General features: G+C 37.3%; 1 protein-coding gene across 11 annotated transcripts in view; it reads right to left on the bottom strand.

Annotated features, from left to right (window-relative positions):
* The window catches only part of HNRNPC (heterogeneous nuclear ribonucleoprotein C), a 46,937-nt gene extending 21,555 nt beyond the window's left edge, over positions 1 to 25,382 (bottom strand). For 4 of the 11 annotated variants that reach the window (XM_004321467.4, XM_019935170.3, XM_004321471.4 and 1 more), the window contains exons 1-2: positions 25,227 to 25,364; positions 20,211 to 20,236 (exon numbers count right to left, since the gene is read on the bottom strand). The gene's annotated coding sequence lies outside the window, so the exon portion shown is untranslated. Of the gene's footprint in view, positions 1 to 19,484; positions 20,180 to 20,210; positions 20,237 to 20,565; positions 20,730 to 24,561; positions 24,607 to 25,226 lie in introns of those variants that run through there. The other 7 variants (XM_019935166.3, XM_033851380.2, XM_004321469.4 and 4 more) reach the window with 7 other exon arrangements.
* Between the last annotated feature and the right edge of the window lie 170 nt (positions 25,383 to 25,552).

The following is a 25,552-nucleotide window of genomic DNA, read 5'->3' as shown; positions in this document are numbered from 1 at the left end:
ACTCCACCTTCTTGCACACTGTTTTTACTAAAATGAGTCTCACTCATTCCCGCGGATACACAGAACTCCAAATTCTGCCCGCAAACCCTTCTTCAGCTAGATGAATGTGGACCTAACACACTACCCTTCAAGTGTAATTCACTTTATTATACAAAAGCAATAAACAGAACCAATGCACTCTGGAAATAATCTATTTCCAGGTACTTCAACTGATTTATAGTATGCCATAGATTATCAATACCATCTTTTTTACAAAATGTAATGATTCTTTAGTTTTTATGTGAAAATATAATACAAAATATAGCTGGGACATTTAATAATGCTGGATGGTGATGATGATAAAACTACCAGGTAGAACACTGCGTGAATCAAAAAAGGACCAGGAGACGGGCTTCCCTGGTAGCGCAGTGGTTGAGAATCCGCCTACCAATGCAGCGGACATGGGTTCGATCCCTGGTCCGGGAAGATCCCACATGCCATGGAGCAACTAAGCCCATGTGCCACAACTACTGAGCCTGCACTCTAAAGCCCGTGAGCCACAACTACTGAGCCTGCGTGTTGCGACTACTGAAGCCCGTGCGCCTAGAGTCCATGCTCCACAGCAAGAGAAACCACCGCAATGAGAAGCCCACGCACCACAACGAAGAGTAGGCCCCCGCTCGCCGCAACTAGGGAAAGCCCACGCGCAGCAACAAAGACCCAACGCAGCCAAAATTAAATAAATTAAATAAATTAAAAAAAAAAAAAGAACCAGGAGAACCAAGGAAGAGGATACAACTTTCCTCAGACCGTTTCAAAACAAAAATGATCTTTATGTATGTTATAGAGGCACAATCCTGTAATTACATGGAGACTCATGATATCATTTTAAAGTGCAGATGTTTTGACATTCTTTAGCTTTTGTATCAGTCTACTGCTCCTTCCCAAACCAAAGTTAAAGAGTTTAAGATGGATCCGCCTTAGATTTAGTGTAACATTCTTAAGATTATTTCCCATTCATCCCTTTGAAAGGTTCCGACAACAAATTAAACAAAAGATACCAGTGTCTAGTATCTCTTAACTTTCCAATCCTCAAGATAATCGTAACAAACTAGTTTTCGTGGATTATGTAAAAATGTTTTATATATACATACATGTAAAAAAAAATACAGTATAATATTTATACATGACCACCACCATTCTGACCCTTAAAATACCTAGTCATTTCATAAGCATACTGATTTTAAAGCTGTAAAGCGCCTATCCTTTCTGAAATTCAAGAACAGCCTGTCTTTACTTTGCCTTCTAAATTACACCTTTATAAACAGTTAATTTTTTGACTAAGCAGTAAAAATTTACCTCACAGTGGCTAGTGAGAATCACCAACAGCCTTTCAACTTACGTGGGAGCACCACAAAGTCTTAGAACACCAAGAGGACTCAAAACAGAAACCTACTAAAAGGCCTAACTGGTTTCAAATACTTCTGCTTGGCTCTTAAGGTTTGCTACTAAGTGGGGACTTAAAGCCAGTTTTCAGCAAATGTTTTTCACAAACAATAAATATACCAGTAGCAATTACACGTAAAATCTCCCTTTTAAAAAAAATTTTATTTATACTTCGCTCCGTTGGGTCTTCACTGCTGCGCGCGGCTTCCTCTAGCTGCGGCGAGCAGGGGCTACTCTTCGTTGTGGTGTGTGGGCTTCTCACTGCAGTGGCTTCTCTTGTTGCGGAGCACGGGCTCTAGGCACACGGGCTTCAGGAGTTACGGCATGTGGGCTCTAGAGCGCAGCCTCAGTAGTTGTGGCGCATGGGCTTAGCTGCTCCGCGGCATGTGGGATCTTCCCAGACCAGGGCTTGAACCTGTGTCCCCTGCATTGGCAGGCGGATTCTTAACCACTGCGCCACCAGGGAAGCCCCCTCCCTGGGTTTTAAAGAGAGTAACAACCATGGGTAAAGCATGGACAGCATATACAACAGAACTTTGTGTCAAAGCATCCATCCCAACCAAAACTCCAAAATGCACGCTGCTGAGGGCAAGCCAACAGCTAACACACACACGGTATCTATCACTGTGGGAGGAGCAAAGAGAAGCAACGGCGAGCCTAAAAGACCCAGAAATTGAAGAATACCAAAACACCCAGGTAGTATTTATTGGAAAGGAAAAGGGAATCAATGTCAGGAAAAGCAGTTCCAACAGGGAGAATTTTGCCTGCTCCAATAGTGGGTGAGTACAAGGTACTGCAGCTTAACGGTCTGAAGGTGCTAGAGCAGCTGAAGTCTCTATAAAATCTCAATACCAACTGAGAAACCCCATATGCACCATTCCTTTCTCAATCCCTTTCGTCTCCCTAAAACTCCTAACTTTACAGTAAAATCACTTTCCTCCTTTTAAAATAGTTCTATTACCTAAATGTATATCCCTGCATAGTATAGTCTTACCCATTAAAACAAGTTTGGCGTGTTTTTTTTTGTGTGTGTGGTACACGGGCCTCTCACTGTTGTGGCCTCTCCTGTTGCAGAGCACAGGCTCCAGACGCGCAGGCTCAGCCGCCATGGCTCACGGGCCTAGCCACTCCGCAGCATGTGGGATCTTCCCGGACCAGGGCACGAACCCGTGTCCCCTGCATCGGCAGGCGGACTCTCAACCACTGCGCCACCACCAGGGAAGCCGTGATGTGTCTTTTAAGGCTCTTTTTATAAGTCCCCCTTTAACTTAAAATTTATCTGTTGAAGAATCCCGGGCATTTGTCCTGCAGTTTTTTCCAGAATTTCATACCCTCAGTATAATTCCACATATACTTCTGTCCTTTGTATTTTCAGAAATTGGAGGCTGGGACCAAAGGCTTGATTGATCAGACTCATGTGTAACACTTCTGTAAGATTATATATAGGTGGCATTATCTTTTTGTGGTTAGTAATGCTAAAATTCTACCAGATCTCTCTAGGCATTATGGTCCCTCAAGATTCTAATATATTACTTAGAAAGAACTTGGAAAATAGTTGATCAGTTCTTGCATCTTAGTAACAGTTTGCCTGTGTCCTTTATATTTGTCAGTTTCACTGGGTATAAAAATCACTGAATAACATTTTATTTCCTTAAATATTTTATTCCATTTACTTCTGGACTGTCACAGAATCATTCTAAAGTGTAAACCTTGCTGGCAAAGTTGTATTTTTCTCAACTTAAGTAGAAACTGCAGGGTTTTTGCTTTATGTAACTCATTAAGCTTTTTTCTTTTTCTTTTTAAAGACTTAACAGAAATGGAATAGTGTATCTGAAGCTGCCTCATGGGTCACAGAAGTTTACACTTTGGAGTCACCCTCATAAGACAGGTCAATTCCTCCTAGCTTTTTAAAGATAGTATCAGTGAAGGAAGAAACGGGAGAAACTGTTCTGACTGGGTTAAAACTCAGACCCAGAGGGTATATAGTCTTAAAGAACTGTATCAGATTTTAAGTGTAAAAGCAAGTTGCAGAGAAAGGGGTCAGTTTTTGCTTTTTACTTTATACAGAGCTGTAGCATTAGGTTGCACTGGGTTGGCCAAAAAGTTCGTTCCGTTTTTTCATACGATGGTATGGAAAAAACTGAATGAACTTTTTGGCCAAGCCAACATTCTACATGCATTTTTGTAAAAGATTTTAAACTCAGTATTCTAATTACCAGCAATTGCAGTCTTTAGAAAATTCACAGATTACTTTAAATGACACGAAAAATTACGATAAAATGTTTACGTTAGAAAGCAGTATATATAATTGTACAATACTTAACAGGAGGCATATATACCTACCCACATAATAATTGTGTGCTTAGGAAACACAGGGCAGAAGTATTTAAAAATACTGTTCCATGGGTACTCTTGTGGTTAATCAACTGTTACCACCTGCATAGTTTTTTATATTACCCAAATTTTCTACAATGAACATGTAAGTTTTTTGTTTTGTTTTTAGGAAAACATTTTAAAAGTCAAGCACCTAACTCCTAATCAGGAAATGCATTTGAGAGAAATAAAAAAGGGCCCGTCACATTAGTAACAATTCAGGTTCTTTAAACATTTATTTTTTAAAAACTTTCAAATGTTTTGAGAACATCCATGTAGTAATGTACACTAACAGTCTTAACAACACTGTTACATAATGAAGTAACGTTAATTCACATGCATTAGTTTTAACTTTAACAACCTATTCTACTGTCTCCGTGAAGAATGTCTAGTTCACGGATCCAGAGTTTATAAATCACAACTTCTTCCCCTTTTTGAAAATCAGATGTTTCTGGCACATCATAAACACTCAGCAATTTCTGAGTATTCTGGTCACACCCTGCAAAAGTTTTCTCAGCAAAATCATTAAGATAAATTCATTCTTTTAAAAACTCAATACTGAATACTACAGAAGAGCTAAGTAAATAAAAGTACATAGAATAAAAAATATACAGAATCAGTTTCTTTCCTAAAATTGGTTTCAAAGAGTAAAACCAAAGGGGGAAAGATTTTTGAAATGATTATGGTCCCCTGGATACTCTGCGTCCTGTTTAATTCAGTAGCAGAGATCAAGTGGATCTGGTTACCAGAAAAGCAGAATTCCACCATAACACAGACAACAGAAAAAGACTGAGTATTTTCCTAGAGGCTACTGGGTGGCAGTACTCAAACCTCTAGCTCATGGATGCATGCACATGTGTGTTTGCATAATATTTTTGTTGTCATCCCAGGTTCTTACTTCCACAATTTTTATCATCAAAGGATCACTAAGACTGGTGAGTAAAAGTCAAAACCAGGAATGTTGGGTTACTTTTATTGCTTTATTACACCAAAGGATCTGTGTGTCCATTTGACCATGTTTCATGTTGAAGCAATAAAAGCAACAAGAGATTTTAGTGGCAGCGTGAAGGACAAGAATTATAGAAATGTATTTCTATTCCCACTTCTACCATCCCAGTCATATCCTAAAACAGAAAACACAAAATCTTACATCTAATTGGAATGCAAGCAAACCTGTCAATTCTATTTCCAACTGTTCATTCTGAACCTGAGCTACTGTGCTCTCTGCCCTCTTAAGAGGCAAACCTAGCTTGGATTGTCAATCCAGTTTAAAATCTGGGAAATGTTTATAACAATTACTCCATTTCTCTTAAGTTCACATTAAAGAGCAAGTAAATTCTGCTGGGAAGAAATATGACAAGGTGGGAAAGGCAGATTGTGCTGACAATCATGAGACGTTAAGTTTCAAATGGTCCGGAAATGTAGGTTATGAAGGTCCTGGAATTTGCTGGGAGCTGGGCAAGAATCAATTCATAATTGGAATCAAGCTTTCAACTCCCTTGTCTTTATGTACTGGGCACTGGAACTCCAACTTTAGTGGAAAGGGGATGGACGATAAATACTTGACAAAGCAGTGCCACTCATTCAGACTGTGTTCAGTATCATATGTAGGCATATTTCCAGGGAGGATGGAGGTGGGGGGAAACACACAACAGAAAGTAAATCAGCCACAAGATATTTCTACTGAGCTTTTCAGTCAGTCCTCTACCAATTTGCCCTATTCAACAGGCTACTCACATTATACTTACTCATATCACATTATCCGTTGGACCAGAAAAAAAGAAATTTAAAGATGGCATCAATACAGCTTATCAAATGTCAGATATACTAACTAGAGAACAAGGGAAATAACTTACCTCGGACTAGGAAATTCAAAACCCCACCTTAGAATTTTATCACTATCCCTTAAAACCTAAAATAGCCTCTACATTCAATTTAAATTAGATGCAACTACCATATGCCTAATACGCTATTTCCCATCTTTCTTTGAAACCAGTGTCACCAGATGGCAGCAATGAGTTGGCAAATTTTTAAGATGATGGCAATCAAGTCCAAAGACTTCCTATTTCACAGTTTTCCACAATTTCTTATCAAGCATTTCTCAGTACCTTTTGGATACTATAAATAAATATCTCTGCCTACTTAGAGCAGCATCTCCTGGTCTAAATTATTTTCCTTTAACACTCTTAAGCTCCTATTTTACCCCTTAAGGACCCTTGTCCCTGTTCCACACTACTTTCCTGTTACTCCCTTCCCCACCCCAACCCTGTTCTCTGCTTCCTATGTGTCTTTACTGCATTCATCAACTATTTCCCTCTGGCCTCTTCAGAGCGCAACAATAAACTGCCCATATGTCTGCAAAAAGTTGGCCAGTGCAGGGGCTTCCCTGGTGGCGCAGTGGTTGAGAGTCCGCCTGCCGCTGCAGGGGACGCGGGTTCGTGCCCCGGTCCGGGAGGATCCCACGTGCCACGGAGCGGCTGGGCCCGTGAGCCATGGCCGCTGAGCCTGCGCGTCCGGAGCCTGTGCCCCATAATGGGAGAGGCCCGCGTACCAACAACAACAACAACAAAAAGTTGGCCAGTGTACAGTGGGCCCTCCGTATCGGCAGATTCTGCATCTGTAGATCCCAACCAATCATGGATCAAAAATATTTAGGGGAAAAAAATTCTAGAAAGTTCCAAAACGCAAAACTTGAATTTGCTGCACACCATTTACATTGTATTTCTAACTATTTACATTACATCATGGTATTATAGGTAATTATAGTATTATATTTAGTATTGTAAGTAATCTAGAAATGATTTAAAGTATATGAGAGATTGTGTATAGGTTATATGCAACATTACACCATTTTATATAAGGGACTTGAGCATCCCCAGATTTTGGTATCTGTCAGGGTCCTAGAACCAATCCCCCTCAGATACCAAGGGACTATAATTTGCTCCACCCCCAAAGCTATAATTATTCATCAAAACATAGACATGATCTCAAGGTAAAGACTATCACACAGAGGCTACTAAAAACAGTACATGGTGGTATTTTCAGGCCACAAGAACACCAAAGTTGGCCATTTTAGATAAACTATGCTAACTGCTATGGTCTAAGAATTGAAACTAAGAATATTCAAGATAAAAATTAGGGGGAAATGCAGAATTCAATAAATGGTACCTGAGTGTGTGTGTGTGTGTATATACCTGAAACTAATATAACACTAAATCAACTATACTTCAATAAAAAAATAAATTAAAAAACATTATAAATATAAGTGAAAAATAAATAAATTAATAAATGGTGCCTCACAGCCATCTAAAAACAAAAATTGGGGACCAATCTCATTCTATACACAAAAACATTAACAGATCAAAATCTAAATGTAAAAATTACATATGCAACTGTCAAAACCTATATAAGACAAAAAACTCAACAGTCCCCAAAAAAGTATGAGTAACTGAAAAAAATAAGGGCAGGAATAAAATAATAAACCATAAACATGAAAAACTGTTTTAAGAAAAGCATACTGAAAAAGACTTAGACCACTTAAACTGTTAGATTGGTGTAGATTATATCAATATAAGAATTGATTCAGACAACGGTCAATGTATGCCAAAGCACTGGGTGAAAGCTTGGTGGGAGGGAAACAGGGTTTACACGGTTTCAAAGTACTATCCAACAGACTACTCACTGATTAAAAGAGGAAATAAACGTACCTTTACTATAGAAACATGGGTCACCACTTAAACCAAGTAATCTGACATCATATGCTTCCTGATTCCACAAAATAAGAAACATACATTCCCCTATGCAATATTCTTGGTAAAATATTTGACTTGAACCTATACAACAGGGAAACAATCAGGCAATTTCAAGATTGTGGACACTATACAACACACCTGGTTGGGACTCCTCCAAAAAAAGAGCAGGAGGCCATTTCTAGATTAAGAAAGCAACGTTGTGGGGAAGAGACTTTTTTTGTAAAAACGAGAATTTTAATGTGGACTGTATACGAGATAATATTGAACTAATGTTTATTTTCATTGCTTTGATAGTATAGATTATCTTTATTCTTAGGCGATACAGCCATGAAATTGAAGTTCCCATGTGAAGTATCACGCTTGTAACTTTAATATCATTCAGGAGGGAAAAAAACATACAGAGAGCAAACATGGTAATTTAGACAGTTGCTACCAGAAACAAGAACAGGAGGGCTGAAACACAAGGACGGTGTATTTTACAAAAGTACATATTACCTGTTCAAGTTTTTTAAAAAGACCCTATTATAGCAAATGTTAAAATGATATATACCATGTCACACACTCTTGAGCAAGTTCCCAGAAAATATTTTTTCTGTCAGATTTGCTAATATAAGGATGATCATCCGGTGGAGTGGAGGAAGAAACTGGCACTTCCACTGCTATAACTAAGTAAAACCAGTACACGTTTCTGTAAGTTCATTTGAAAATTCTTAATTAAACCTAAGTGCCAAGCAATGGGTAGGTCAACAAATTTGTATTAAGCAACTGACAATGTTAAATAAATTTCAGGTTATCCTATTCTGGAACTGAAAAAGAAACTTTGACCATCTTTAAGTTTTGTAAATCCTTGTGACAAAAAACAAAAAAAACAAACAAAAAACCCCCAGCCACTTAACAAAAAAATTGGAGAAAACTAAGTGGAAAATGTTTACAATATAAAGGTTCTGAAACGATATAATGATTCCATGTTGGTAAAAATATATTATAAAAATATAAAACATATATAGGGAGGGACTTCCCTGGCGGTCCCAGTGGTTAAGAGGGTGCAGGTTCGATCCCAGGTCAGGGAGCTAGATCCCACGTGCCTCGTGGCCAAAAAACCAAAACATAAAACAGAAGCAATGTTGTAACAAATTCAATAAAGACTTCAAAAATGGTCCACACTTTAAAAAAAAATAAGTCTTAAAGAAAAAGCCACATATACAGGGGTACAGGTACATCTGTAGCTAATGAGATATGAGAAAGGATCAAAACATCAAAATACTGAAAGTGGTTATCTTTGAGCACTAATGCTGTAAGTAAATATTTTCCTTCTCTCCATGTTTCCTTCCAAGTTTTCTTTAATAAGCATTTTATAATAAAAAAGGATTGTTCCTATCAAAGTATAAGTAATGCAACAGAAAATTTTTAAAATGAAGTCTTTAAGAAAATATTCCCAGAACCTCAATGATGAAAAAACTAAATCATGTAGTTCAATGCCACCAAATTCTTCAGAGGATGTTAAAATTCCCTTGCAACCTCCTTACTCACCAATTACCAAACTTCATGAACTGCCACTAAAGTCACCGAATTCACAACCTGAAGACACTCAATTCTAAAATTTAATTGGCTCTTAACTAATTTCCTCCCTTAGCTCTTCTCTTTAACGCCCATTCATTAGCAATCGAATATTTTTTTTTTTTTTTTTTTTTGGCTGCGTGCAGGCTTTCTCTAGTTGCTGTGAGCAGGGGTTACTCTTCATTGTGGTGCGCGGGCTTCTCACTGCTGTGGCTTCTCTTGTTGCAGAGCACGGGCTCTAGGCACGTGGGCTTCAAGGCATGGGGGCTTCAGTAGTTGTGGCACACGGGCTCAGTAGTTGTGGCTCGTGGGCTCTAGAGCGCAGGCTCGGTAGTTGTGGCTCACGGGCTTAGTTGCTCCGCGGCATGTGGGATGTTCCCAGACCAGGGCTCGAACCCATGTCCCATGCATTGGCAGGCAGATTCCTAACCACTGTGCCACCAGGGAAGTCCCCTCGAATTATTTTTTATTTGACTGAAAACATCTTATGCAAACTGTTCCCTATCCTATCGTCCATAAAAATAAGACATGGTGCATTATAACCAATACAACTTAACCTGTCAATGTCCCTCTGAACACAGCAGTCCAAGTTTGGTTGCTCTTGCAAGAGTGGAACACATTGCAGATGCTATCACGTCTGCTAACTTTGGCATTGTCAACACAAGCAGAATTCACTGTTAAGTGCACGGCTTTGCATTTCAGATACTATTTAATCCTCTTGTATCTAGTTCACAATCCCTGGGGTTCCAGCCTGAAGAAAATTTCAAATTTTGATTTTGTTGTGTAAAATACTAACAATCTCTCCCAATTATATACCCTTCACTGATTTGTTCAACATACTGTAAGCAGCCTCACCCATCCTTTTAGAAAGTTCAGTAAGGGCAACACAATTTTCCTTCAACAGTGAAAATTTTTCTTCATGCTATATATTAGTTTTGAAACAGTGATAATTAGTAAGATCAATCTCAACTGAGAAATCCTTCTGCATATGTCTGTACACTGAAAAGCTCCACCCTGGTTTACTGCTGAACAGGACCCAAGTTAATAACTTAAATTGTAAATGTTTAGATACACCTATTTTTTTAAAAAAATTTTTTAACTGAAAAGGTAGATACAAAGATACCTGTTCCCACAGTCATGCCACACCCACCGTGACCAAACTATGTTTAAAGTAATGACTAACCTTGAGATGAGAACTTCCTAAATAACATAATACAAAAAAATCCCCGTACTAAAATATACCATAAATAAAAAGCAAAAAACTGATGAAATGTATGCAATACATATTTGTCCACAATTCAAGTTCTTAATACTGAATATAAAAATAAACACATCCTAATGGTTAATAGCTCAGAGGCTTTGGAGTCAGACCTGTTTCAATTTCAAACTCAACCACTTCTGGTGTGCATTTCCCTCTGGAAAGCCAACCCCTTCAAACACCAGATTCTTCTATCATAAAATGAGTACTGTTGATAGTACCTGTCTCACAGGATAGGTATGAATGAGGTGTAAGTGAAGTAAGGTATAGAAAACAATGAACATAGTGCCTGGCACACAGCAAGCATAGCTGCAGCAGCTGCTCCTACTACCACATCATTTACTATTATTGGTACATACCAACAAAAAATGGGACAATGACAGAAGGACACAAAAGATGATTAACAAATAATTCTAAAGGTCTATGGAGATTAGCAAAAAAAATCAGTATCACCATAAAGGAGACAAAAATTAAACCAAACATTCTACCTACCAAACAAGTAAAAACATTTTAAATTGAAATGATCACTTCCATACATTATTTCTGACAGTATGAACTGGTAACCATATTTTCAGAAAACAAATGGACTATTTTATCAAAAACCTTAAAATTGTGCATGTTCTTTAAAAACAAAACAAAATACCCCCAAAACAAAACCTGTGCACGTTCTTTTGACTCAGTAATCTCACTCTGAGAACTCATCTGAAGGAATCAAGGATGTGGACATGTTAACAGTGAAAAATGAGAAAACAGGTTCATAATACTAAGAAACTGACTAAATGAATTTCAGTACATCAGTCTAACTGGATACAAGCAGCAACATTTGAAAATAACTTACTGACACCAAGACATGTTTAAGATGTTAAGGAGCATACACAATATACAAGTTATCTAGAAGATTATACACTGAAGTGTTAGACATCTCAGGATGTGGCAAGATTGTGAGGTTTTAAAATACTCTTTTTTTCAGTCTTTAATACCGTATTAGTTTCATAATTCTTTCATTCTGTAAAGACAGCTTCATCCACCCTAGAATTTAATGACTACAATATATGGCTTGGCCGAAAGTCAGCAAAGCTTTTCTATAAACCCCGTAACAGAAGTTAGAAAGTTGTGTGCTTCCCTTCCTCAAGAGCAATTCAGAACTATATAAAATCAAGGAAATGGGCATCTCTAGGACAACAAAACTTTCACTGGATATTGCATTCCATAATTTGGGGTCTCTCATTCATTGGCAGTCCTAACAGACATAGATACTGGGTATAATTCCCTGTGCTATACAGTAAATCCTTGTTTTATTTTATGTATAGTAGTTTCTATCTGTTAATCTCATACTCCTAACTTAACCCCTTCCCCATCATTAAATGTTAAGTCACCTCTATTCTGAGTGTTACATCACACTTAAGAGGTGGGGGGGGGGGAAGACAGCATTTTAGAACCCAACATACTCTTAACTAGGGCAGCTTCTATACAGTAAAACTCCCCATCAACAAACATCTATTCACTCTTGGAACATTTTAAGCCATTTGAAAAAGAATTTCCTGAATCTACGAGTATCAAACAAGCATTAGGAATATGTAAGAGAATGCTTTTCATAGGAAAAGAATTAAGATTAACATTTCAAAATTACTTCAATAAGGTCAATAAATCTTGACTGTTTTCAGCAAAAAACACTGAAAGAAAAAGCAAACATGGCAATCTAAGTGAAAAATAGAAATTCATTATTCTGTTTTACTTGCTTAAGTGGCATTGCCATTTATCCAGCCTGCCTGTTGGAAATTACTTGATTTTTGATTCTATTTGTAATTTAGGAAGAGTCATTATTCAAATTTTGTATATATAATGGTCATTTTAAATACTGCATTATTTCAAATTTATGTAAAACATGGCTACTCTATGACCCTCAACTCTGCTCCCCAAACATCATAAACACTCTTGCCAGAAGCTTTACCGAAATTTCCAACTCCCAAGCAAGCAATAAAAAGGAGTGAAAGGATAGGGCATGAAATTCTGTATTTCTAAGAAGCTTCCAGACGATGATGATGATGATGATGATGATGATGATGATATGCTGTTGCTGTAGCACAGACCATATTCTGAATAGCAAGGGTCAACAATATTTATTCATAAGACTTCATTTCTTTATTATCTTGTAGAAAGCTTCAGTTTTATCAGTAGACTCAAACTGAGCATTGAGTTATAACAAATACACTTTTAAAAGTCTCCCCAGGAAACACGTTCGGAAAAAAATCAAGATTTTTCAGGTTTTACAAAGATAATACCATGGTTTTGCTATGCAACACCCAGTGGGATCTGGGCAAGCATTCAGCTATCAAATAAAATACATTAATATTTCTGCATTAATACATATGCATAGTCACTCAATGTAACAGATTATAATCTCATGTCAATTGAAGTCAGGTTTTGTCATCAAATGAGTCTGTCAAACTGATGAAAAATCTTTGTTGTCATAGATTTCCGAATTGCAAACAAAAGACTTCACGAGTACAGCAAAATAATTTTTTATAAGAAAATAAATTTTAATAAGGAAACCCGACTTAAAGTTACTGTATCATTCTCCATCACTCAGATCCAAGCAGCTAAAATTTAGAATTATTCCTAGTTTCAGAATTTAATAGTAAAATGTATATGAAATATAGTGGAATCCCATCTTTTGCTATCCTGAAAACTCAATTTTATCACACGAGGATAATCATACCAAGATTCTCATTCAAAAAATTTTTTTACACTTATCTCTAATAAACAGAACTTCCCAAATTCTAGGAAGAACTAAGCAAAACATAACATGTAAGCAAAAAACAATCATCCACATTACCATTCCCACAGAAATAAAACACAACTGGAGAATGCCTTCTTAAAATATCTATTACATGTTTTTGTGTGATAATGACTGGTTATTTTTAAAGCCCTTATCTTTAAAGAGACACTGAAATAGCTAAGATGAAATATATCAAATATTTATTTACTTCAAAACCACAGGAGGGGAAGGGACTGGATGCAGGTATAGATGAAACAACATCACCCAAGAATTGCTAAAGCTGGACAAGTTCATGGAGACTGATTATACTATTCTTTTTTGCATGTTTGAATTTTTTTCACAATAAAATTAAGATAGCACTGAATATATGCATATATACACATATATACATATCTGAGAAAAAGAATTACACGTGAATCTCAAAGTATACACAGAAATATAATCAACCTGGTAGCACCTCGATAAATATTCTTACTCTTCAATTTATACTTATCAAACACCAAGAACACTTAAATTTCAGGGTCAAACCCTGAAACACAAGCAAAAGATTCAAGTAATTCACAAAACTAGAAGTTAATTATTAGTGGTCACTTACATTGCCAATAAGTAGATAAACTGTTTTCACCTTCCTGGAGAGCAACCTAGATTGAAAGTTTTTAAAACATTCATGCTCTTGAATAATTGTACTTCTGGGGCATAATTCTAAGAAAATAACTAAGAGTATTAACAAAATCTTAGTTGTAAGACTGTTCAACTGTTTATAAAAATTGTTTGTAAAAGGGAAAACTGGGGGAAAACCTAAGGGCCCAACAATAGAGTACTGGTTAAGTAAAATATTGTACAAGTATGCAATGTAATACTACGTAGTCATGAAAATTTTTAGGAGAGCTGTTATCTAATAACATTTTATGTTATGTTTGTGTTGAAGAAAAAAATTATTACTTAAATGTACGTGCCATATGTAGGACATTACTTTTTCAGACGCCTACATATGCAAAAAAAGTCTAAAAGGAGACATCAAAACCTTTTATTTTGGATGGTTAAGTATGTCTTTTTTGAGGGGTCTGCATTACATTTTCTAAAGGTTATGTGAGCATGTACTGCTTAATTCGGATTAAACCTAAAATAAAGATGGGGGTATCTTCTCTTAAAAATCCACATCAATCTTAAGTCATTTGATTAGTCTTCCTCTTTAATTTCAGTAAAACTATATCTTAAACAGCACAAATAACTGTAATTCCAACATAAGAAGCCAACAAAATTTCAAGGACAAGGGAAAATTTTTCTTTAGAAAGCACTTCACTACCTCAATTTTAGCCATAAAGTTTTTTAAAGTTATCACAAAACCACTTAGGTGAAGATGACTATATAAAGGATTAACATAAGGAATTATAGCACACTATGAATGGTTACATCATTTTCAGAATACAGAATTTTAATTAGAAGGCTAAGGGAAGATATTCATTTAACATGTATTCTACTAAACTATTCCTAAATGTCATTCCAGACTAGTTAGAAAAGCCTAAGACTGGTTCAATGAACTTCAGGGAGTTATATTAGTTCTGAAATCAACTCAAAAGCTGTAGGTTAATCTAAATAAGAAGCAGGAAGAATATTTCAGACTGGTGAAATTGGAATCAGATTAGGTAGGAAGAAAAACTCAGATGTCCTTTAATCTGCTATGGCTACCTCTTAAAGATAGCGATGCATTCCCACTGGAGAATAAATTTTTAAAAAGTGATAAAGTTCTTCCAAATTTTGATTACAGCTCCATCACAGACAACACAGCAGCCTATGCCCTCAAATGCTAACATGACTCATTCATTCCATCACAGCCAAACCTATTTTAAGGCTGTTTTTACAACTTAACTATAAAAACTGCTTACTAAACTACTACACAGGCCATAGTTATGCTATTTATACCCAGACACAAAATCCGAAGAGTTGATGTATCCCTACAACAAGTTTTAAGTTTAATTAGAAGCAAAATAATGCTGTGTTGCTCATTAAGCCTTTGAGCACACAAAGCAAAAGTTTTCTAACCCTCCTAAATCCCTCTCCCTTGTCCAGAAGTAATCGATCAATGTTGTTTTGCGTCTAACTTTCCAAATATTTCTCTGTATCTTTACGTAGTAGAAAATAAACTTCTATAACATGAGAGTTGATGAAAAGAGCTAAAGAGTATTTAGAAGGCTAAGTGAGAGAAAACAGCACTGAGGCAGTGGCTTTTGAGTAAGAACCTAAACGAACTGAGGAACCCAACCGTCTCAATGTCTAGGGGAAGAAAATTCCAAGGAAAGGCTTTGAGGTAGGAACATCTATTATGTTCAAGTCTCAGTAAGGAGGCCAGTGTGGCTGCAGCAGAGTAGTATACCATTAACAAGGGAGGAGGGGCACAACAGATCAGGTAGGGCACCTTGTAAATCACAGTGAAATTTTGACTTCAACACTGAAATAGCCAGCTATTAAGTGAATTTCAAGAAGGAAACTACTCAAGCAATACATTTTTCAAGCATTACATTTCAATGGGATCAATCTAGTTACACATTGGTGTAGAGGGGCAAAAGAAACATAAACCTATTGCAATAATGCGCAAGACAAATGATGGCTTGAAATTGGATCAGGCCATAGCAGAATGGGTGGAGAATTCCTGTTATATTTTAAAGGCAGAGATGACAGCATTTTCTACAATGCCAAAGGTGAGGTATGAGAGGAAAAAAAAGTCAAGGATGGCTAACCATCCTAACTGACATGAAAACTGGAGTTTCATTAACTGAAATGGGCAACACTGCAGAAGAAACTGGTTTGAGGGAAGAACAGCAGGAGCCCAGTTTCATACTTTTAAATTGATATACTTAACATTCAAGGGAGTTGTCAGGTAGGTAACTGGACAGATGACAGTATGTCATTCAAAAGAGAAGTCCGGGATGGTGATATATGCATGGGAATCATCAGTTTACAGATGGTATATAAAATCATGGAACTGATTAAATGACCCAGGAAGTGTGAATAGAAAAGTGGAAGAGCTGAACCACAGAGCACTCCAGCTGAGTGGGAGAAGGAATAGCCAGAAAGAAAATAAAAACCTGGAAGTTAAGTTAAAAAATGTTTTAAGGAAGAAAGTGGCTCGACTGGTTAAATCACACCAACAGGTCAAATGTAATTGATAAGGACTGAAAAAGAACCACTGGATTTAGTAACATCCCTCTGGGTTACGTATTTTTTAAAACCATAAATAATACAATTATTTATTTTTTCTCCCAACTGAAACTCACTTTTAAACATGTTTACTTCCCTAAAGAATGCTGTCACATCCAAAGAGTCCATAAAATTATACTACAAAGCTATATCTACCTAAACAATTACCTTGGATATTTCATGCTATTTAAACTGTTGTGAATTGAACAACAAAATATTTAACAATGACATTTAGCTTAAAACTTGCCAAAAATAGAAATCCAGAGCTGTTTATTTTTTCTTTTTGGCACTTTAACCAAATTAAAGATTTGTTTTCCTAGAATACTTCACATGTCAAGTAAAGCACAGTCCGTCTAGTATGACTAAGAGTTGAAATCTGCAGGCTTAACTGCCTAGGTTGAATCCATGCCTAACCATCTATTAAGTGTGTCTAACTTTGGGCAAATTATTTAAATTCTGTGCTTCAACAGTCTCATCTCCAAAACGTGAAAGACAATAATATTTACATAAGGTTACAATGATGATTAAGTTAACACAAGAACTTTTACAGTGGTGGACACATGGTAAAGTGTCCAGATTATTACTTCCAAAAGGAAGAAATTCAAGTTTTTCTACTTCATTTTTCCTTTCAAACAGGAAAGCTATTATGTCAAGTCTGACCCAACAGGGGTGTTGCAGAAATAACTAGTAACTTCCTAAAGCCTAACTAACCTATCCTCTTCAAACTCATTACATTTGCTCATTAATACACGCATCTGGGAAAAACCAGGGCAAGTGCCCTCAGGCCTGCGATTACTACTTTCTTCAAGAGGTGAACAGACAGTGGCCTACTATAACAGGTCTTCTAACCTATTTAGTCCTATTAGCACTTAGTCCTCATTACTAACATTCCCCACACAACAGCCTGAAGGAAGTTCCAAGAAAGTAATCAGATCTCTCCAAAGTCCTTCAACAGATTCCTATTGTGCCCAAGACAATCTAGATCTTAAACATGGACCTTTTAAGGACCTGTACATTATGCTTGATACTTGCCTACTTTTCCAACTTCATCTGCTACTCTATGCATTCTTGGTGACTATTCTCCAGTAGTATTTCTTGCTCTGAGGCCAAGATTTCCCCCCCAATACCTGTGCTTTCAGGTAAGATAATCTACTTCCAGACCTCAATTTCAACATCAGTTCCTTTAAGGTCTCTTCGCTAGCAGCACCCTCCCACCTCCATATTCTAAATTTGGTTCCCTTAAATATCATCTCACTCTGTTCTTTTCCTTCAAGGATCTAAACTGTGAAAGTGCTATTCACTTTATTTCTTCCCTCAATGGTCTATAATAATATTCAAGAGGGCAGGAGACAGTATGTTTTGCTCATCTGTATGTGCCCAAGTCTAATGGTGATTTTCAGAATAAGCACTCAAATGTTTAATGAACAAACATCTCTAACTTGAAACCTGGGAGTCATGCCAAATCCCTCACTCTTCCTAACACAGCCACCACCAAATCCTCCTAAATTTACCCCCTTCTAATCCCAATACCATTGCTTTTGGCCAGGCCAGGTCATTATTCTTCCTATTTTAGTATCTTCCTTATTTATCACCTACTCCAATCTTATTCTCCTCTATGCCATTTCCACACTGCTATCAGATGACATTTCTAAAAATGAAAATCTGATGTCACTCCCCAGTTTAGAATCTTTCAATAGTTCACCACTGGTTTCTGGATAAAATACAAACTTCTTAGCATGGTATTAAAACTTTTATAATCTGGCCTTACCTCTCTAAGATTCAGTTCAGCTCCCTTTCTCTTAAAAGCATTTCCTGACCTCTTAAAAAAGTCAATTAGGTACCAACCTTTGCATGGCTCTAGCCTGTGCCCACCTCTATCACATGGTGACATTATCTCATCCATCTGTCTCCCTCACAAGGCTATGAGTCCCTGAAGAACTATTATACCTTTTTGCATCCCCAAAACCAGAAGAACATGACCCATAAAATAATGGATTTGTAAAATTAAGAAATAAATTAAGCTGAACCTATAGTGAACAACAGCCACACAATGACAGTAACAGAAACACAGAGGTAGAAACAGCTTTCATACCAAAGAGGGTATCAGTAAAACTTGGACCTATAAAAGAAAATTTTCCATTCCTCTTCCAGATAACCTCAGGACATTTTACTTAACTTTTTCCCATTGTTTTCCTTTGAGGTTGCCTTCAGTGTTCACTTTAGATTTTACTCTCTCAGAATGAGCAAGGGAAGGAGTCAAGAATGTGATTTACCCTAGTACCCACAGAACTAAATATACCTTTAAAAATCACTCTACTTTTCCTCCCTGCCCCATCCCAGCTCAAAATCTATTAAAGCAACTCTAAAGTGAGTTATCAAAATACTCCACTGTTGTCAGTAAAATACTACAGGTTGCTAATATTCTCAACTCCTTGGCTATCCACATCCTTATTAATCTCTGCATTTTTCTTGTGAATAGACCAGATTCATTCTTTCTTATTACCCTTGGGAACACAGTGGATTCCCCAATACCTAGCTGGGCCACAAGTCATCACTGAAAAAGAGGTCACTCCCAGATCTTTCCAGATTTGGACACAGAGATTATACAGATTTTCCTGCTTTCTGAGGTTAAAAAGTCTATCTTTTTATTTTTAAAAAAACCTTCCAGTGAGATAGCATTTCAGTATCACAGCATGCTTCTTGTGGTCTGATTCATGTTAACTTTTAATGATAAAAAACAGTCTAAACAGAATACAATCCAAAATTGTTGTCACAGACCCAAGGAAGATTACTCTAAATGACAGAAAATTTTTCTGATTTGCAATCATCTAAGAAAAAGTACCACCTAATATGTCTGTCTTGTTGCTAATCATTAAAACAAATCGTCTTCATTCTAAAGTATATGCGAACTTCAGCTGCTCTTTCCATATATGAAATACTCTCAGCAAGCCCCAGTTTGACACTCATAATTCCATTAGTTTACAAAACCCTGAAGTGGTCTCCCTTAGGAACATCTCTTGAGATACGCACAAAAGCCTTAACCCAAACATTTCCAGGTAGAAGTTATCACCTACACCACATCAACTAAACTTAAACCAGTGTATTTCCTAGTCTTTCCAAGGAAACCAAGTGGACCTCACACCTCTTACCATCACCCAGGAAGGGTGTGCATCTGTTCCGAAGGCCCCCCTGGCTCCAGGTCATCCTGGCTGCTGCTGCTCCAGGCTGGGCATCCATGTTGCTGCAGCTTGTGGTTTGTGAGGGGTAGTGTACAGGAAAAGCAGGATGGGATTTCAAGGGAAACAGGAGGGAGATGGCTTTCTGGGAAAATGCCATCACCAACTTAGGTGTTAAGTAGTACCACACACATTTTATTGCAGCACAGTTTAAAAATTTAACAAATGAAAGATTAAAAATAAAAAAAACAAAAATAAAAAAATTAAAAATACAGACGACGTCCAGAGATGCTCTAAAACAGTTAAGTTAAAGATCAGGAAAAATAAGGTCACAGACTTAACAGCCAGTAAAATTCTTTCGAGCGTGGGGAAGGGGATGAGGGTGGGGAGGGGGGGAGGGGGGGGTTGGGAGAGAAAAGGTTTATGTGATCAATCCACTTAAAAATGCTAATGCCTTCACTTTCTCTCCCAAGATGCAAAACTCCAAAGTCAATCAGGAGGCCGGAGAAATTCTTATGAACATTCAGAAAAACTCGATTTTAATCCGGTTAAAAATCATCAGTGTCATTATCATCATCATCATCACCATCATTAAGTATAATAATAAATAATAATAGTAACTAGTAACAACAATAAAAAGGAAATCAGCGGAAAGTCAGGAAAAATGTAAAAACAAAAATGGAATAACTTACTGTAGCTGAAGATCAAAAAAATCTCACTGTAAAAAAACAAAAATAAAAATAGCCCAGATTAGAAAAACGGGAGGTGCAAAAATGTCAAGTCAATAAAGTTCATTTCTTTTCTCTTTCCAAAAGCAGTTTCCACAAAAACCGCAAGGGTAAAGTTCTCAGTAGCAGACAAGCAAAGCCCTTTCCACATCATCAATCAAACTTAAAAATACACGAGGAAGTTGAGAGGTCAGTTTATGAGAGGCTAAAAGGCTCCTCCTCCTCCTACCCAACTGCTGCAGAAAAAATAGAAATAGAAATTTAAAAATTACATCTTAAATCCAAGTCCCGTTTTTGGAAACAATTAAAAAAAAAACACCTGTAAATCTGCTGTAGTGCACACCAAGTTGCATCATTATGTTTAAAATGTCTTTATAAAATCAGTTTTGGAATGGGAATGTGTGTGTTCTGGAAGGGTGGGGAAGGGAGGTTAAAAATCAAAGCTGAGCTCCAGTGAGTAGGGATGGGGTTCGCCTTGCTGCCCTGTGAAAGGAGAAGGGACAGATTGAGTCAGAGTTCCTCAGAAATGTTGTGCCCTAAACCCCCAAGACAGAAACATCTGTCCATTGCATCTAACACATTTTGGTAAAGCGTACATCCCACTGGGATGGGGACAGCTTCTATAGAATCATTGCCTCTACCAGTGACTGTCCTCACAATTCTTCAATGTCAGCAGGTGCCTAAAGTTGACTAAATATGCACCTGTATTCCCTTAAGGGTCTCAAAAAAGGTCCACATTCCAACATTCAATTTGATAATCAGCAGTTTGGGCAAAGAAAATATAGAAAAACCATGTCAGCAGAGATGAAGAAGTGAGCAAATGTCAAACATCAAGATTATGAAGCAGATTAGTGGGTTTTAAGTCCATGTAGCTTTTACTATGATACAAATTTAAGGGGAATGGTCTACCCTGAAGATACATACTAGAAATGACATCTAGTTTCAGAACCAGTGAGTGGTCAAACCAAAAGACCTGACAGAACCTATCGGGGGAAAGATGATTTAAATAAGGAGCACATTAACACTCTCAATAACAGAATGAAAAAAAAATCAAATGAAGGAAAGAAGATTATTATGGCTACTGAATATTTAATGTCATAAAACAGATGAAAAGTAAATTATGGTCCTTAAAGAATTTATTTCTGTGGTCCCACTGTTTATAAACTAGAACATACAGCTAATTCCAAGATAGGAATTCTACGAATCTGATACATAATACCACGACAGACTGGGTGTTTCATCAGCTACAACAAGATTTGCAATTAGATTGCAGGTCTTTGAGCAGGTAAGAATGATCATACTTGCGTTTCAATATCCAATCATGAGATTTTATTCTCCTTTTCAAATGTCAGTAAACTAAAAAATTTTAAGCTGCGCTTTTAGAAAGTGTTGCTTGAGTCAATTACGTATGAATGATGACAGCAACAGGTACTGTAACTCTAAAATTATAACTGTAAATTTTTAAGTAGTAGCAGACCAGTTTAGGTACGACATGTAAGTTACTTTTATGCTTAGACTGATGTGTTAAATTGTACAAAATGTTAAACTAAATGTACATAGAAAACGTACACTATTTGAATGTTACCTCCTCTGAGTAACTGTTAGGGATGTTCAGTTATAGTGAAACATTCAATTTTCGTCTTTGGAGTCACAGCCTGAACCTGGTACTCAAAAATTTCAGGATATGTTATGTAACCGTGGCTCATCTACAAACAAATCCTTTGCAACAGTGTTACAAGACATAAGCTTAAAAAGCAGCAACTGGGCTTCCCTGGTGGCGCAGTGGTTGAGAGTCTGCCTGCCAATGCAGGGGACACGGGTTTGAGCCCCGGTCCGGGAGGATCCCACATGACGCAGAGCGGCTGGGCCCGTGAGCCATGGCCGCTGAGCCTGCGCGTCCGGAGCCTGTGCTCCGCAACGGGAGAGGCCACAACAGTGAGAGGCCCGCGTACCGCAAAAGACAGAAAGAAAAAAAAAAAAAAAAAAAAGCAGCAGCTAATGTGAAAACATTTACATCTTTCAAAATCAAGAAGCTGCCTCCCAAGATGTTAAGTTGATGAGCTACCACTCATAAAAATGACCAACTAACTTTAGCACCTAACTGTAATCTTTGCAATTAGCAGTATACCTAGTTTATACTTTGTCAAATCCCTGGGAGATTTGGATCCTTCTTCTAAAGGGGTATTCTCAAAGTAAGGGCTGCCAACCAGCATCACGTGGCACTTATTAGAAATGCAAATTAGCAGGGCCTACCCCAGGCTTACTTAATTAGAAAGTGGTGGTGGAGAGCCCAGCAATCTGTTTTAACCAGCCCCCTGGTTGATTCTAATGTCTGCTCATGTTTAAGAACTACTGTGTAGAGTTTAATAAGGAATCTCTATCCTCTAGTTAAGATCGATATAAAATAAATACGAGAACATTATAACATATCATTAGTAAATGCTATATTATACTATAAAACCCTATAGTAATCCTTTTCCCCTTTATAAACCCCAGATTTCCAATATCTAAGAGAACACATGCAGTTGTCACACCAAAGTCAGTTCTCTAGTAAATCTATTATGTACAAAACCTTAAACTTCCCTAATCCCAATGAGAACGAATCAGTACATATTAAGTATGACCACATAATGCTCCTCAAAGATAACTAATAAAATTACTTGAAGACAGATACTGTTAAGGCAGTTACCAGTAATAACTAATATACAAAAACTACTGTCAATAATAAAACTGTTTCTGTACACTTTTTAGCCTTCTGGCAACAAATGACTTGAGTTACAGAAAGTAGAAATTAAAACAGGTAAGATGCATAAGCCCCCTTATAAGTATAAAACTGCATTCCAGAAAGTTTAACTGATTTGCCTGTCAGGTAATAATGAACAGGGTGGGAAAAATCCAGTTCTCTTAACTCCTAGGCCAAGGTTCTTTCAACCGTCACATTCACCACTTAAATCTCACACATCCACCAGTTAATATAATCAATCTTTAAGATTAGAATTACTAGCTGTTTTGGAGTTTATTCCTTGCTTGTTTCTAACAGCAATTCCATCCAAAACAAGGTCCAACGCTATGTGAAACACTCTAGAGACCTAATCACAAATAATAAGGTGTGTTTACAAAGGAACAGCAAAACACCACCAGGCACTCCCGAGGCATAAGCATGGGAAACACAAAAAGGTCAGAAGATCTGTAACTTACTCAACCTTCTTAAATCCTTCCTCTCTCCAACGAACATGTAAATGTTACTAATGCCTATCTATTTGAAATCAAATCTAGAATTGTTTCAGGTATTAATTTTGCGGCCAAATCATTCCAGAGGAATATTAAATCAAAGGAAGTGTTACCTTGGTACATGCTGATCCTAAGGAATCCATATTTCTAACATCTCAAGGCAAGAGAAGTGCCCTTCAGTTAATTTCAATTCCCATCAATAGTTGTTCTTAAATACTAATTTCTTACATTTCTCGTTATTTGCCAACAATATATCTATTAGGTGTATGGTTTCCTAAATTAACCAGTCACTGCCCTTATCTCACTTCTAACAGTTCTGCACTTAACTTTAGTTTTAAGTCCATGTAATAATATACTTAGGCTTTTTTTTTTTTAAAGGCAATGCTTTTGATCCCTATTACAATATCTACATGGTGAGGGGTCAACAAATGCATAGCTATGTAGAATAAGAGTACTTTTAGTTTCTATCAAAAACGTTCCCTACGGCGTGAATTTACCCCACAGTATTGGTTTAAACCGTACTTAATAATATTACTTTTTGTGACAGTAACACATTATGAAAAATAAAACCAACTAAATCTTAGACAAGGATTAAAAAAAGCGATTTCTTGGAGAAGTGATTGTGATACCACTTATAAACCTACGTAATTTCTACAAACTTGGCAAAAAACTTTGGTAAAGTTTCAGGACCTAGTAAGTAGTAAGCACTGTAATACTTGCTTAAAAAAAGCATATAGTTATGCATTTTTGCCTAAGTTGGGATGGTCTGGAAAATTAATGCCAAAATATCCTGAAAGTCAAACTTTATCATCTTAGGACGTTACATTAATAATAAACGCAATTCTCGTAATTTAACATTTTCCCAAGATAATTTAGGAATTTCCAGTTACCGCTAGTGTTGTTGTAATTAGGTTCTTGTAAAGATTCAAATATAGTAATTTTAATACCTACTATTCCAATAGGTAAAGCCACTTGACTTAAGCTGGTGGCCAAATTCCTTACTAGTTCTGCTACTGATTTAATATGACCCTGGCAATCAACACTCACGCCTCGGTTCCTGTCTGAGAAAGATAGTAATACCCACCTCAAGCAAGTTCCACTAACTTATATATTTCAAGTGATTTGTAACCTGCAGATAAAAAGCCACCTTTAATTATTAATGTTAATACGTAAATGAGATTACAATTTAAAAAAATAAAATTGAAAGTAACTATTTCGAGGTCCATCATTTCTTCAGAAAGGAGTAAAATAAAATAAATCAGTAAAATATTAAATCTATTGTTATAATATTTACTATTCTTAAACCGTGAGGTGCCCTCCAGAATTTAGAAGCTTGCGGTACAATAAATATCTGCTTGATAACGCTTCCCCACCCCCCGCTCAATATTTAAATTTAACAGGAGGCACCGACACTACATTAACTTGAACTACATTAATGAGCATCTCGATCGTCCCTTTCGTCCTCTCATAGAAAATGAAAGGACAGCATCCGTTAACGCAGGAGACCGAAAAAGAAAACGGACATTTTCCCTGCCGATTGTGGCCTAGAGGACACTAGGTTAAAAATCTACGCAAGGGCTGAGGCCTAAAAAACTCTCGCGCGCGTAAGACCTAATCCCCCAAAGCAAATAAAATAACCGGGGGCCTACGTACTCTACCGAGGGAAGGGTTCCCTCGTCTTCTCTCCCACACCCCCTCGCGTTCCCCGAGAAACCCAGCGCCTCCCCAGCTTCCGCCCCCTCCACTCACCAGGAGGGGGAAGGGAGAAGAGATTCGATTCTGAATCTCCCACTCCCGAGTTCTACGCCGAGAAGCCAACTGCTGCTCGAGGTCCGCAACGCTGCCGCAACAGCTCAGCCTTCGCCTCTTCACAAAATGGCCCCCGCGTCTCCTCTGCCGCCGAGGCGAAGGCCTAATCCCCGCCCCACTCCTGGGAATCCTCCTATTGGCTGCGACTTTTCTAGCTCCCGCTTCTAATTAGACAGTTTTACAGCTCCTCACAATTCTATCCAATCATAATTAGGAGTGGGTTAGACTAACCTAGCGAATTTCCACATGCGTGACAGAAACTAGTT

This window comes from Tursiops truncatus, chromosome 2 (assembly GCF_011762595.2).
Source record: "Tursiops truncatus isolate mTurTru1 chromosome 2, mTurTru1.mat.Y, whole genome shotgun sequence".
Taxonomy (NCBI): domain Eukaryota; kingdom Metazoa; phylum Chordata; class Mammalia; order Artiodactyla; family Delphinidae; genus Tursiops; species Tursiops truncatus.
The sequence above is the reverse complement of the archived record's forward strand: the minus strand, read 5'-3'. Positions and strand labels throughout refer to the sequence as shown.